The 14,614-nt window shown below is 37.2% G+C and overlaps 1 pseudogene; it reads left to right on the forward strand.

Annotated features, from left to right (window-relative positions):
• The first annotated feature begins 2,087 nt into the window (after nt 1–2,087).
• Nucleotides 2,088–14,318, forward strand: LOC149577448 (exocyst complex component EXO70A1-like; annotated as a pseudogene).
• Nucleotides 14,319–14,614: the final 296 nt, after the last annotated feature.

A 14,614-nucleotide genomic window follows, 5' to 3' on the forward strand; every position in this document is an offset into this window, starting at 1 on the left:
ATAACAGAACAAAGAGAATTGTATAGAATTGTGATTATGAACAATGGAAATATGAAATAATTGAAGCTCAACTGAAAATGAACAATTCTAAAGGGGTTTACTTAGCTTATTTTGAAAGTCGGGTGAAAGAGACAATAAGCTTCAATGTCATTGGAAGGAGGATATTAAGGTTGAGGAATTTAGCCCAAATTGATGAGGAAAAGAATAATTTTGCATCTAATGTCAAACCACCTTTAATGAAAGTGCAATACTAGTTTACTCTAGGATCTCGAGCACCCAGATGCACAAGTTGAATATAAACATCAACAGAGGCTCCCAGCTTCAAAGCATTAAGTGGAAATGTTGCTATTATTAGTTGCATTGTGACCACCCTCTAAATCATAACAATAAACAATAATGCCGAAAACTTTTTCATTCTTGCTCCTTACCATGAACCTAGTCTGGAAGCAAGAAAGAAACTAGTGGGAGAATTATTGGTTATTCAGAGGAGGGTGAGGTAAAATTTTGGTGAGATTTCAACTCCCTGGTCTAATTATAAATATATCAAGGTCAAGGAGAGTATTTGATGTGTCCAATAGAGTTGAACAATAAGAATATTAGAGCATCTTGAAAGAAAAAGGTAGAAAAAGAGGGGACATCCCAAATTTTTTTCTTAGAGAATGAAAATGGACCATTTAAAATTGAAAAAAAGTTCCTACAAGCCCTCTACAATTCCCATGGAAAAGTAAATTAGACTCCAAAATATTTTAATAAAAATGTGAAAAGAAAATTGGAAAAGGCAATTTAGGTTTTCACTGTATTGTGATATTGTTATCAGGATTTAACTATGACATTTTGAGTCAAACTCATTGACTCATTGATGATCTTAAGGGGATTTTTAATGAATGGTTCATAAGGCACAACACATGGTGAAGGTTTTACAAATGGGGTTGCAAGCTTTGGGTTTAACCATGGAAAAAACTCCATAGTTAAATGCACTCAGGTTGGAGTAGTACTGGGATGGGTGACCTCCCAGGAAGTCTCGGTGCTTCACCCTATGAGCATCACCTAGATCCAATGAGTGCTAAGTGTTCTATTTATACTCATGAGAGATGCATTCATGTTGAATCACTACTCATGAAACATGGGTAAATGAGTTTGAATCAAAATGACACAGTTAGATCCTGATAGTGCAATATCATAATTTGACTTGTTGTGGAAATTATCTCCTACTTATCAATTTTCACTGTATTTAAGGGAAAACGAATAACAAGGCCAAACTAAAAAATAATTTTATGATTTGTTTTCACCATTTTGAAGAGCATCATCACTCTAAGAATTTATGTAGTAGAAGGAGAGTAAAAGATGATGCATGACCTATAACTATGTCCAAGGCACTACTCCGTAGGAAGCAAGCCTCTCCAAAATATCTTCTTAGCCTACAAGAAGAATTAAACTTATTTTTCAATATTCACAAAGTATTAGAATATATTGTTGCTACTCAAAAGGAAATTGTTTCAACCTTAAAAAGCATACGATTTCACTTGAAGACAAAGAGGGAAGAAATGTTTTATTCAATTTTTTCATCTATAATGTTCGATAACATTATTTTTTGGCATGGAGATTTATATGCCAAATTCTTTAGAAAGCCTAGACCTCATTGCATGCAAAGAATGTTGATGAACAAGTTTTATTCTTTGCAGCCATTGCATGTTTGGGAATTTGCAACAATTGATGTATAGCTCTCTTGCGAAAATGATAGTTGCCATCTTAAAATATTTTACATACTATTTGCAGAGAAAAAGGAAAAGACCACCCATAAAAACAACAACCAATAGAAAAAAATAAATTTTTATATATGACATCAAATACTTTTATTATATCTTATAAACTATAGACTTAAATGTTAAATAAGAAAAAACACTATTTCCAATCAATGGAGCTTGAAATTTTACCCTCTAATAAAGTACAATTTTAGAATATAATAAAAAGCTAAAATACTATAAGATGCATAGTTAAAAGGCTGGTTAGTTTCAATATTGTTGCGAAAGTTTCAAATTTCTTGAATCTGCAATGTTGACTTGGTCCCCTTCAACATATTCAGGTCCATGGAGTGGTTGAAGTTTAAAGAAACACAGCGTTTACTCGATCCATTCCAAATATTAAAGCAAAGTATTCAGGTGTTTGTAGTAGTTTTTTTTGAAAAATATTAAGTATTCAGCTGGGCCATCATTGCATTTTTTATTGTTTATTTGAATTTAAAAGGAACTTTGGTGCTTCAAATCACCCATTAAATTCCAAAATAACAGATACCTTCCAGGATTCTTGCACACCTAATCTTCATGCACACTACAAGCTCTCATGACCATATGCGGGTCAAAAAAAAAACTCACACAATGTTATTATATCCAATATTTGTCCGCTCAGATGGACTTTAAATTCCATGGGATTTTCGAGCTTTAAGCAATAAGCCTGTTGTTAAGCAGAAGTGGTCACACTGAGCAAACACAAGCTCGTAGGCTCGCTTGCTAAAAATGCATTAGATAGCAAATAATTTGAAAAGGATGGAATCAATTTTGGCCACAGTAGAGATACTTATTTTCAGATGGGACATAAACATCACAAGCAAAATGCTCTTTCAGTGCTATGCTAAAGAAGTCGACATGTGCTGCACGAGCAAGTGCTGGGCATATGAATAATTTTTTGGATTGCATTTGTGGTGGTGTTTAAATATTTTATTATTATTAAGTTTTAGGGTTTGCATTGGATTTGAGGTGGTGTTTTAATTTTAAGGCATATTTTTAATATTGTGTTATAGCTTTAGTAAAGGTTTAAACAAAACCTTTATGGGTTTGGTGGTTGCCAAAACTAGTTTTTAACTATTTGGCTTTGTTTATAAATTCTCTCTGAAATCTTTTGGGAGGAGAGGATTTTTTTTTTCTTTTCCTAAGAAGAAGGCTAAGAACATTGAGCAAATTGGGAAATTATTTTTGCTATGCCCTAAATAGATGAAATAAAATATTGTGATGGTTTCTTGTTACTTAGTTTTATGCTCTATTATTTCCAGCACGCCTCAATATTTTAACATTGAAAATTGATGCACATCATCTATATTGGTTTCTTCTAAATAAAATAGTAGTGGTATTTATACTGAGTGTAGAAGTCATTGTTGTAGGAAACAGACTCACAAAATGTTTTGAAAGTCAATCTGAATAGAAATGCATCTTTCTTATGTGGACACCATGTAATGTGGCCTAAACATGGTGGAAAGTGGGTAGGAGGAATGTACAAAATTTATTTCATGGCCATTTGCAGGAATAGGCTGAGATTTGAGGGATCACGCATGTGGTGAGGCAGCATCTCTATGTGCTTCCCATGAATGAATGGATGCAAACTGTAAGGTGTTGTTCATAATGAATTTTTTGCCATTTTTCTTATGACTTTGTGGTAGAATTCTCTTGCTTCTTCCTTCCATATCATAAGTACGGTTGTTATTATTTTTTTATTATTGTTTCCTCCTCATCATATTGGTATCAGAGCAAGACAAGGTCTTGCTGGGAAGTGTATGCCTGCAGAAGAATCACAAGCTGAAGTTGAGGCTTACACCATGCCTTCGAATAGTACGACTCTAGATGCCATCAAAAAGATGATGGAGGAACTTCTAGAAGAGAAGTTGAAGGAGTTCAAGAAGGAGTCCAGTAACAAGGATAAGGAGAATGAGGTGGAAGAAGGTACTAGTGGAGATGAAGAAGAACAACAACACTAGGATCCACCAACAGAATTGGGTGCAGATCAAAAGGCATTTGTTGATGCCTTAAAGTCAATAAAAGGAGATATTACTGATAAGCTACCTACATATGGAGGTAGTCTCAATAGTGAGGAAGTGATTGAATGGATTGAAGCAATCACCAATCACTTTGAGTTGAATGAAGTTCCAAAGAATGATAGGGTAAGGATTGCCAAAGGAAAATTGAGAGGATCTGCTCTATCATGGTGGAATTATATTCAAGGAGAAAGGATACAAAATAATAAAAGTATGATTTCTTCATGGGAAGTAATGAAGGAAAAAATTAAGGCACATTTTTTGCCTACAGATCATGAAGTGCAGTTGTTCAAAAAGCTATAAAGCCTGAGGTAGCAAGAGATGGATGTGAATACCTATACAGAAGAGTTCCATAGACTAACTCTTAGGGAAAAGAAACAAGAGGAGGAACCAAAAAGAGTGGCCAGATATTTAAATGATTTGAGAATGAACATATAGGAGGAGATCAACCTCTTGGCCCCAGATACATTGGGGAAGTGTTTTCAACTTGCTCTTAAAGTTGAAGGGAATTTGAAGAGGAAGGGTGATCAATAACAAGGAGGGAGAAGTGGAAGGAATGATCAAGGAAGAGGAAACTTCAACAATAGAGGACAAGGCCAGAGGTCCCAAGGCGAGTCTAATCCTAAGGAGCAAGCAGGTGACTCAAGTAGCAAAGGAGGCTACGGTGGAAGGAAATCTAATCGAGCAAGGTTAGGTGGATCAGGTAGAGGATCCAAGTTCTCAAGAATGAAGTGCTACATTTGTGGTCAGATAGGGTACCCAAAATATAAGTGTCCACAACGAGCATCTACTTCTCAAAATAGTGAAAGGAGAGTCACTTATGTGCAGGAAGATAATGTGAGTATGAACTCACCAGAAGTTTAGTTGATGACAGAGGCTCAAGGAGAAAGTCTCATGTTAAGGAGGACACTTCTTAAGGAACCGCTGAAAGAAGATACCACTCAAAGGAGGGCTCTTTTTCGAGTTCAATGCAAGGTGAAAGGTAATTTGTGCAAAGTAATAATTGATTTAGGTTCCACAAATAACATCATCTCACTTGAAGCCATAAACAAATTGAAGTTAGAGAGACTTCCACATTCTTTTCCATACAAGGTCAGTTGGTTGAACAAAGGGCAATAGGAAGTTGTGAATGAGCAAGCTTGGGTAGATTTTAGTATAGGGGAATATGAGGATAAAATATTGTGTGATATCTTGCCCATGGATTCTTGCCACCTCTTGCTGGGAAGACCTTGACAATTTGATAGGAAGGCACACCATGATGGTGAGAAAAATTCTTATAGCTTCCAAAAGGATGGAGTAACATACAGATTGAATTCGAAAGGAGAAGAGAAAGGGGTTGGTCAAGTTGGACCTAGTGTGTTGATGGTGGGTGAGAAAGAGTTCATTAATACTCTTGAAGAAGATGGAATAGGCTTTGCATTGGTGTTGAAGCCTAAGAAAGATAGGAAGAAGGAACATAGAATAGCAAGCCCAAAAGAAGTTGAAGAGTTGTTGAACCAGTACAAGGAAATCATTACTGAGGTAATGCTTGAGTCTCTACCACCAATAAGAGACATAAGTCACCAAGTTGATCTTATTCCTGGAGCAGTGTTACCCAACAAGGCAACATATAAGATGACACTGCAATAGAATGAAGAGATTGTTAGGCAAATTCTAGAGTTGCTTGACAAGGGGTTGATAAGGAAAAGTCTTAGCCCATGTGTTGTACCCTCGGTTCTTTGTCCAAAAAAAGATGGTAAGTGGCGGTTGTGTACTAATTCTAGGGCCATTAATAGGATAACTATAAGATATAGATTTCCTATTCCTAGAATAGAAGATTTGTTGGATTGTTTGGGGGGAGCTTCATATTTTTCTAAAATAGATCTCAAAAGTGGGTATCATCAGATAAGGATACGAGAGAGGGATGAATGGAAGACAACCTTTAAAACTAATGAAGGTTTATATGAATGGTTGGTTATGCCATTTGGTTTATCTAATGCTCCTAGTACATTTATGCGACTAATGAATGAAGTTTTGCACGACTTCATTGGGAAGTTTGTTGTTGTCTACCTTGATGACATTTTGGTGTATAGCAAGAATAAAGAAGAGCATCTACAACATTTGAAGATGATTTTTCAAAGGCTACAGGAACAAAAGTTGAAGATAAACTTGGAGAAGTGTGACTTTTTGAAACAAGAGTTGGTGTATCTTGGATTTGTGATATCCAAGGGAGATCTGAAAATGGATCCATCTAAAGTGGAGGCCATCATTAATTGGCTAACACCAAGGGCTGTTGGAGAGGTTTGAAGTTTCCATATTTTGGCCACATTCTACAGGAAGTTCATAAGAAACTTTAGCAACATTTGTGCACCAATTTTAGACACCATCAAAGGAGGAGGTAAAACAAAGTTTGAATGGAATAATGTAGCAAATAAGAGTTTTGAGGGACTCAAACAAAAGGTAGCCAAGTATCCTATTCTTGTTTTACCAGATTTTAATAAAGTTTTTACCATAGAATGTGATGCTAGTGGCTTTCCAATAGGGGTTGTTCTTAGTCAAGAAGGTAGGCCCATTGCATTTTTTAGTGAGAAGCTGAATGAGGCAAAGAAGAAATATTCTTCTTATGATTTGGAATTGTATGCCATGGTCCATGCATTAAAAAAATGGACGCACTATTTGCTGCCTAAGGAGTTTATTGTGTATACTGACAACCATGCTCTTAGTTTCTTGAATGGGCAAGAAAAACTCAACCATAGGCACATGAAATGGGTTGAGAGTTTGCAGGCTTATACCTTTATGATCAAGCATAAGAAAGGACAAGCCAATAAGGTGGCTAATGCACTTAGTAGAAGAGTGTTAACGATGCAAGAAGTACAAATCCAAAGCATGGGTGTAGATGCATTGAAGGGAATGTATGCAAAAGATAGAGATTTCAGCAAAGCATATGAGGTTTGCACTAAATTGGAAGATAGTTTTCATTCTAATTTTTTTGAATTTATTGTACAAGATGGACTATTGTTTAAGGGTAGCCAACTATGTATTCCCAAATGCTCTATGCGAGACAATGCTATAAAATAAAAACATTGTGGAGGTCTTAGTAGTCATTTTGGTTTGAACAAGACATTAGAATTGATATAAAGGTTTTATTATTGGCCAAAGATGCAAAAAGACATCAAGAAGTTTGTGGAACGCTGTCTTGTGTGTCAAAGGGCCAGGGAGTATCAAAAAATGCTAGACTTTATCAACCCTTACCCATACTAGACCTTGGGAGTGTTTAAGTATGGATTTTGTGATGGGGTTACCAAGGACAAAGACAGGTTATGATAGCATATATGTGGTTGTTGATATATTCAACAAAATGGCTCACTTTATTCCATGTAAAACCACTAATGATGCTAGTTATATTGCAGGGCTATTCTTTAAAGAAATAGTTTGTATTCATGGTTTGCCATTGAGCATTGTATCTGATAGGGACATCAAGTTTGTAGGTCACTTTTGAGGGACCCTATGGAAGAAGTTGGGCACAAATTTGTCTTTTAGTATAGCCTATCATCCTCAAATGGATGGGCGAATTGAGGTGGTTAATAGGTCCTTGGGAAACCTTTTGAGATGTTTGATACAGGAACATGGAGGTAGTTGGGATGCCATCATACCTCAGGTAGAGTTTGCATACAATGACTTAGTGAATCATAGCACAGGCATGAGTCCTTTTGAAGTTGTTTATGGGAGACATCCAAGGGGAGTTTTGGAATGCAGAAATATGGATGGTTTGGAGAAAAGGAGTGGATATGCAGAAGAGTTTGTTGAAGCAATGGTGGAAGTGCATGAGCAAGTAAAGCAACTATTGCAACAAAATAACTTGAAGGTGAAGGCTAAGGCAGATTTGAAGAGAAGGAATGTGCAATTCCAAGTTGGCAATTTGGATATGGTACACCTAAATAAAGATTGGTTACCTTGGGGCAATCATACGAAGTTGATGATGAAGAAGATTGGACCATGTGAAATTCTAGAAAAGTATGGAGAAAATGCATACAAGGTAGCATTACCTCCAAATGTAGTTATTTAACCTATATTTAATGTCTCAAATCTCACATTGTATAAGGGTTCAAATGAAGCAGTTGGTGAAGAAGCAACAACACTTGAATCTAATGAATGGATTCAGCAATTGTTGTCTAAAGAGACACCCCAAATGGAAACTATCATCAACAACAGGGAAGCAATGAGGACAAGACACAAGACATGGAGGATTTGGTTAAGTGGAAGGTCCTTCCTGATTTTGAAGCCACTTGGTTACCAGAAACAAAAATTCTAAGACAAGGTGGGGATCTACAACAATCGGTCTCTAAGTGGACTTGAGACAAAATTTACCCCCGAGAGTATGCTGCAGGAGCAAGTGCTAGGCACAGGAATAAATTTTTGGATTGCATTTGTGGTGGTGTTTAAATATTTTATTATTATTAAATTTTAGGGTTTGCATTGGATTTGGGGTGGTGTTTTAATTTTGGGGCATATTTTTAATATTGTGTTATAACTTTAGTAAAGGTTTAAACAAAACCTTTACAGGTTTGGTGGTTGCCAAAACCAGTTTTTAATTGTTTGGCTTTGTTTATAAATTATCTCCAAAATCTTTTGGGAGGAGAGGATTTTATTTTCTTTTCCTAAGAAGAAGGCTAAGAACATTGAGAAGATTGGGAAATTATTTTTTGTTGTGCCCTAAATAGATGAAATAAAATATTGTGGTGGTTTCCTGTTACTTAGTTTTATGCTCTATTATTTCCAGCATGCCTCAATATTTCAACATTGCAAATTGATGCGCATCATCTCTATTGGTTTCTTCTAAATAAAATAGTAGCGGTATTTATATGTGTGTAGAAGTCATTGTTGCAGGAAACAGACTCACAAAAGGTTTTGAAAGTCAATCTGAATAGAAATGCCTCTTGCTTACGTGAACACCATGTAATGTGGCCTGAACATGGTGGAAAGTGGGTAGGAGGAATGTATAGTATTTATTTCATGGCCATTTGTAGGAATAGACTGAGAGTTGAGGGATCACACATGTGGTGAGGCAGCATCTCTATGTGCTTGCCATGAATGAATGGATGCAAAATGTAAGGTGTTGTTTATATTGAAGTTTTTGCCATTTTTCTTATGACTTTGCTCTAGAATTCTCCATCTTTTTACTTCCATCTCATAAGTACGGCTGTTATTATTTTTTATGCTTGTTTCCTCCTCATCAACATGTACATGGAAATAGTTGATGATCTACAATGACTCATGGAATATTTGTTCGCCGTTGGCATAGACGCTGAGAAACGCGGTCTCATCCGTGCACAACGGATGATGAAAATGGTGATGATCCGTCTGGAGAAAGAGTTTCATAAGATTCTATTATCTAACAGTGAACCCCTTTACCTGGACCGTGAGTTGTCAGGCGGAACTTCTTGCCTGTGAAAAATTTAACTATTGTAGTCACTGATTATTAATCTCCTATCATAAACGATTATTAAACTGATGAAAATAAATTTTTAGCTAATATCGAAAAATAACACAACTACAACTTCACTTATAAAATACGGAAAGAAATGCACAACACAATGAACACAATATTTTCGGACAAATTGTCTTTGGAAAAAACCCTTAAGGGAAAACCAGTTCGACAGATGAGAAATTATATTAAACTTCAGCAAATCAAGAGATACAAAATTCCTTGTCTCTCACTGGTAGAACTCCGACAACCTCCTAATTTCTCCTGTTGATATTCCCCACTGCTATCCCCACGCTAACACTGCACCCTTGCTAACACTGCAAGACTATTTGCTAACATTACAAATGTTTCTCCAAACTTCATGTTCTCCAAATGCCCCTCTGACCTCCTTTTATACTACTCTTGTTGGTAAACCAACGGCCAAGATTGATTTACAATCGACGGTTGAGATTAAAACAACTTAACAACCCTAACCAAGTCGATTTCTAGTTGTTTCCAAAAGTGGTCAATTAATTAACAAATATTTGTTTTTGATCTAACCAATTAGTTAGCAAAACAATTACTTGCTAAGGGTAAAAGCACAAATCTGTGTCACCTTTTATAAAGAAAAGTGATATCAAAATGTGACAGTTCAACATTAATGACAAAAAAAATGGTATTTGCATTTAAAATATGAAGATGATGTAAACTAATGAAATGTGTAGAATTGTATGAATTTTATGCCTATAATTTTTATTATATTTTTGACTAAGAATTTATTCATTTTATTTTATTTTGAAGTCCCTTTTTTAACTGAAAAAAATATAGGATGTAGTTCCCGTCAAACAAGTATGTGCAAATCATCTTTTTTTGTTATGATTTGAAAATATTTTATAGATGACATGTATAGCTAGTGCACAAAAAAAGAAATAATTATTTTTGATGTATATTTTCTTTGTTATAAGTACTCAAGTTCGACCTTGTCAGAATCCAATAGTTTTTTCCTCCCGTCAAAACTTCCCTATCAAATCTATACCTTCTTGAAAAAAAATTACATATTCATGAAGAGGATTCTCTGCTCTAGTGATAAATATTTTTTTTTTATTTTTTTGATATGATTTACTATTTTTTTTCATTTTTTGAGAGAGCATCTTCTGAAATGTTGAAATATCGACTTATAATATTTTTAGATTATAGCATATTATAACTAATCAAAACACTCAAAAATTTATATAATGATGATATTGAATCTGAAATCTATAAAAGGGTATTTTTAGTTTTTTTTTAAAATTGAGTTTTGATAGAGAAATGAGATTTGACCAAAACAGGTTTTTGTATCACAAACGGTGACACAGATCTATGCTTTTACCCCTAAATAATAGCAAATGGACAAACAGTTGTCCAAAGCTAACAAAACTAACACTCCCTCTTAGCGAGGAAGCTGTTCTGCAAGACACCTAACTTATCTCTGAAGAAGATAAATTTTGCCTTCCCCAATGCCTTAGTCAGAATGTTTGCTACCTGCTCCTCTGTAGGTATGTATTGTAGCTGAACAACTCCCCTTTGTACACAATCTCTGATGAAGTGATATATGATATCTATATCTTTAGACCTATTATGAAAAATTGGATTCTCAAACAACTTGATGTAACTCTAATTATCACAATGTATCACAGTAGTCTCAACTTTCTGACCAAACAAGGCTACTAACAACTTCCAAAGCCATATAGCTTCACATGTTGCCATGCTAGCTGCTATGTATTATGCTTCTGCTAAACTTAGAGCCACAAACTTCTGCTTCCTGCTGAACCAATATACAACTCCTGATCCCAAGCTGAAACAACACCCTAAAGTGCTACTTTTTTCTGTTGTACTTCCTGCCCAAGCTGTGTCAGTATAGCCTATCAACCTGATACCTTCACCTCGAACATATCTGATCCCATACTCAACTATACCATGCAAGTAATGTAGCACATGCTTAGCCGCTATCCAATGCATTCTCTTTGGTTCAACCATGAACTGACTAAGAGAGTTAACTACAAATGCTATATCTGGCCTAGTGTTGACCAAATACATAAGCGAACCAATCAACTATCTATATAAAGTGGGATCTACATCCTTCTCCTTAGATGTATCTACCTTCCTCCAATTCATGATCATGGATGTAGACATGGCTTTGCAATCCTCCATCCCGAATTTCTTCAAGATTTCAATGCAATATTTCCCTTGACCAAAGAAAATCTCCCCATCTGTCTGCCACACTTCCATGCCTAGAAAGTAGTGCATAAGTCCTAAATCCTTTGCTAGATCCCTTCTTTGCTTTCCCTTTACCCGCTAGGGCAACATTCTCTTGTTCCACCTCATTTTTCTAACTCTTGTTGGCCCCATTGACAAGACTTAGTCTAAACTCCTCCTGAGTGAAATCAGTCCATAGTTGATCCCAACTCGGTAAAGTATCTCGTCCACTGACAACTTGAACAAAGACACTCCATTGTTTAGTAAACCCATTTAGGGCTATTCTCACTAGCTCGTCATCACTAGGACTATCTCCAACAACTGCTAACTCATCCTTGACAAGTCTGAGCCTGGTAAGGTAACTTGTGACGTCTTCTCCCTGATTCATCCGTATATTCTTTAGCTTCTCTCAAACAATCAACTTCCTGTTGGTGGTAGCATTCTGGTATAGATTCAGAATGGCGTCCCACATCTTCTTCGATGTATCTAGCGCTGCGATATGTGGAACAATATGATCTTTGACACCATCAAGGATTATCCTCCTCGCCTTGGCATCGTCCTTTCTATATGCTGCAAGTTGTGTTGCATCCGTTGGTACAGGTACAACACTGGTAGCATAATCCTTGATACCATTCTCTTCCAACAATAAAGAAATTCTGGCCTTCCAGACACCAAAATTTAAGGCACCATCCAATCTATCCTGATCTCTTAAACTAGCTGAAGCCATCTCAAGGATTTAAAGCAATAATAAATCTAAAGAGATCAAAATTTCTTTCTTAGGGAAAAACTCTTCTACCCTTAACAATGCTCTGATACCATGTGAAAAATTTAACTATCGCAGTCACTGATTATTAATCTCCCATCATAAACGATTATTAAATTGCTGAAAATAAATTCCCAACTAATATCGAAAAATAACACAACTGCAACTTCACTTATAAAATACGGAAAGAAATGCGCAACACAATGAACACAATATTTTCGGACAAATTGTCCCTGGAAAGAACCCCTAAGAGAAAACCAGTTCTACAAATGAGAAATTATATTAAACTTCAGCAAATCGAGAGATACAAAATTCCTTGCCTTTCACTGGCAGAACTCCGACAACCTCCTAATTTCTCTCGCTGATATTCTCCACTGCTATCCCCACGCTAAAACTGCGCCCTTGCTAACATTACAAACGTTTCTCCAAACTTCATGTTCTCCAAATGCCCCCCTGACCTCCCAACGGCCGAGATTGATTTACAATCGACGGTTGAGATTAAAACAACTTAACAACCCTAATCAAGTCGGTTTCTAATTGTTTCCAAAAGTGGTCAATTAATTAACAAATATTTGTTTTTAATCTAACCAATTAGTTTGCAAAACAATTACTTGCTAAATAATAGCAAATGGACAAACAACTGTCCAACGCTAACAAAACTAACAGTTCCTCCTCAGAGGATAGCGTCTCTAAATCTACTTCCTCTGACGGCAGCAGCCAATCCCACTCCGGCTCAAACTGTCTGTCGGCAGACAGATTCTGCAAAGTTCAACATGATGGTTCCGTCGGACGCCGTGGCCGGTCTGCGGACTATAGCACAGCGCATGCCGAAGAGTGGCTACGCGGGTGAATGCGTCCGAGTCTTCGTTCTCTGCAGAAAGTCGGTGGTGGAAGAGAGTTTATACAATATCGGCGTCGACAAGGTGAAATTGAATGACATTCGGAAAATGGATCGGGAATTGCTGGATGAGAAGATCAGGAAATGGATATCCGCCGCCAAAACTTGCATCCGAATTCTGTTTGGCGGAGAAAAGCGGCTGTGCGACGAGGTTTTTTGAGGGGCTTCATCAGATGAGAGATTCTTGTTTCGCTGAAATCAGCGGGAGCGCCACAAGGAGGCTCTTCTCTTTCGCAGAGGCAGTGGCCACCGCGAGTCGGGCCCCGGAAAGGATATTCAGGGTGCTTGACCTCTACGAAACCGTCGCTCATCTCATGCCGGACATCGAGGCCACATATTGTCAACAGTCCTCATGTCCAAGCGGGCGTGAGCTGGCCCACACGATCGTGGCCAGGCTGGTGGAGACGGCCTGGTTGATGTTGACAGAATTTGACAAGGCTATTGAGAAGGATAAATCTAAGGTCCCCATTGTGGGCGGCAATGTACATCCTCTCACCAGATACGTCATGAATTTTCTCTCCTTTCTCTCCGATTACAAGGAAACTTTGGTAAACATAATCAAAGATGCGCCTGAGGAGTCGCCGGATCATAATCCCTCTGCCACGCTGTCCGATAGCATCGAATGGACTACCTTCCTCCTGCAGTGCAAGTTGGACAAGAAAGCTGATCTATACAAAGACGTGGCTCTGTCGTACCTCTTCCTGATGAACAACCTTCACTACACTGTCCAGAAAGTGAATGGCTCCGAGCTCAAATATATACTGGGGGGAGATTGGCTAAGAGAACATTGGAATAAGGTAGGGCATTATGCAGTGAATTATGAGAGGAGCGTGTGGATGGAAGTGGTTGCGTGCGTAAGAGAGGAGGGAGTTCCTATGACAGGTGGATTTTCTTCAGGGCAAGATCTGAAGGAGAAATTAAAGGGGTTCAATTCGGCGATGGAAGAGGTAAAGACAAGGCATAGTGGATGGTAGTAGCTGACGTCGGGCTGCGAGAGAAGGTAGGGATTTCAATTACGGAGAAGTTGATACCGCTTTACAGCTCCTTTCTTAGGAGATTCGGGGACCGGTTTGAAAGCGATACGTTGATCAAATACACACCTGAAGAGGTGCGGGATTGCGTTTTAGACATTATTAATGGTATGCCCTTGTCCGCGAACTCAACGAGATCCCCATGACTCGGTTATTCTCATTCATATATCGACATCCCATTTTTGCACGTGTTTATATTGAATATAATGAATATATATTCTTTCTTTTAAAATGTCATATTGTATTCAGCGGGAGGTGGGTTTGGGAAATTATCTTTGATATACTTCAGTTTCTAGTTAAATTGAGAAGATTATGTAGTGTGACAGCAACAAAGATTACATATCAGATGTATAAAGTAAATCTACAGGTGAACATGGTCGCGCTTTGATAATTCCAAAGGTTGAAACACACCAGCTATATCACCTTAGAATCGCCGACTCCA

The sequence above is a fragment of the Cupressus sempervirens genome, chromosome 1 (assembly GCF_028749045.1).
Source record: "Cupressus sempervirens isolate cs-2001-9-10 chromosome 1, ASM2874904v1, whole genome shotgun sequence".
Classification (NCBI taxonomy): Eukaryota; Viridiplantae; Streptophyta; class Pinopsida; order Cupressales; family Cupressaceae; genus Cupressus; species Cupressus sempervirens.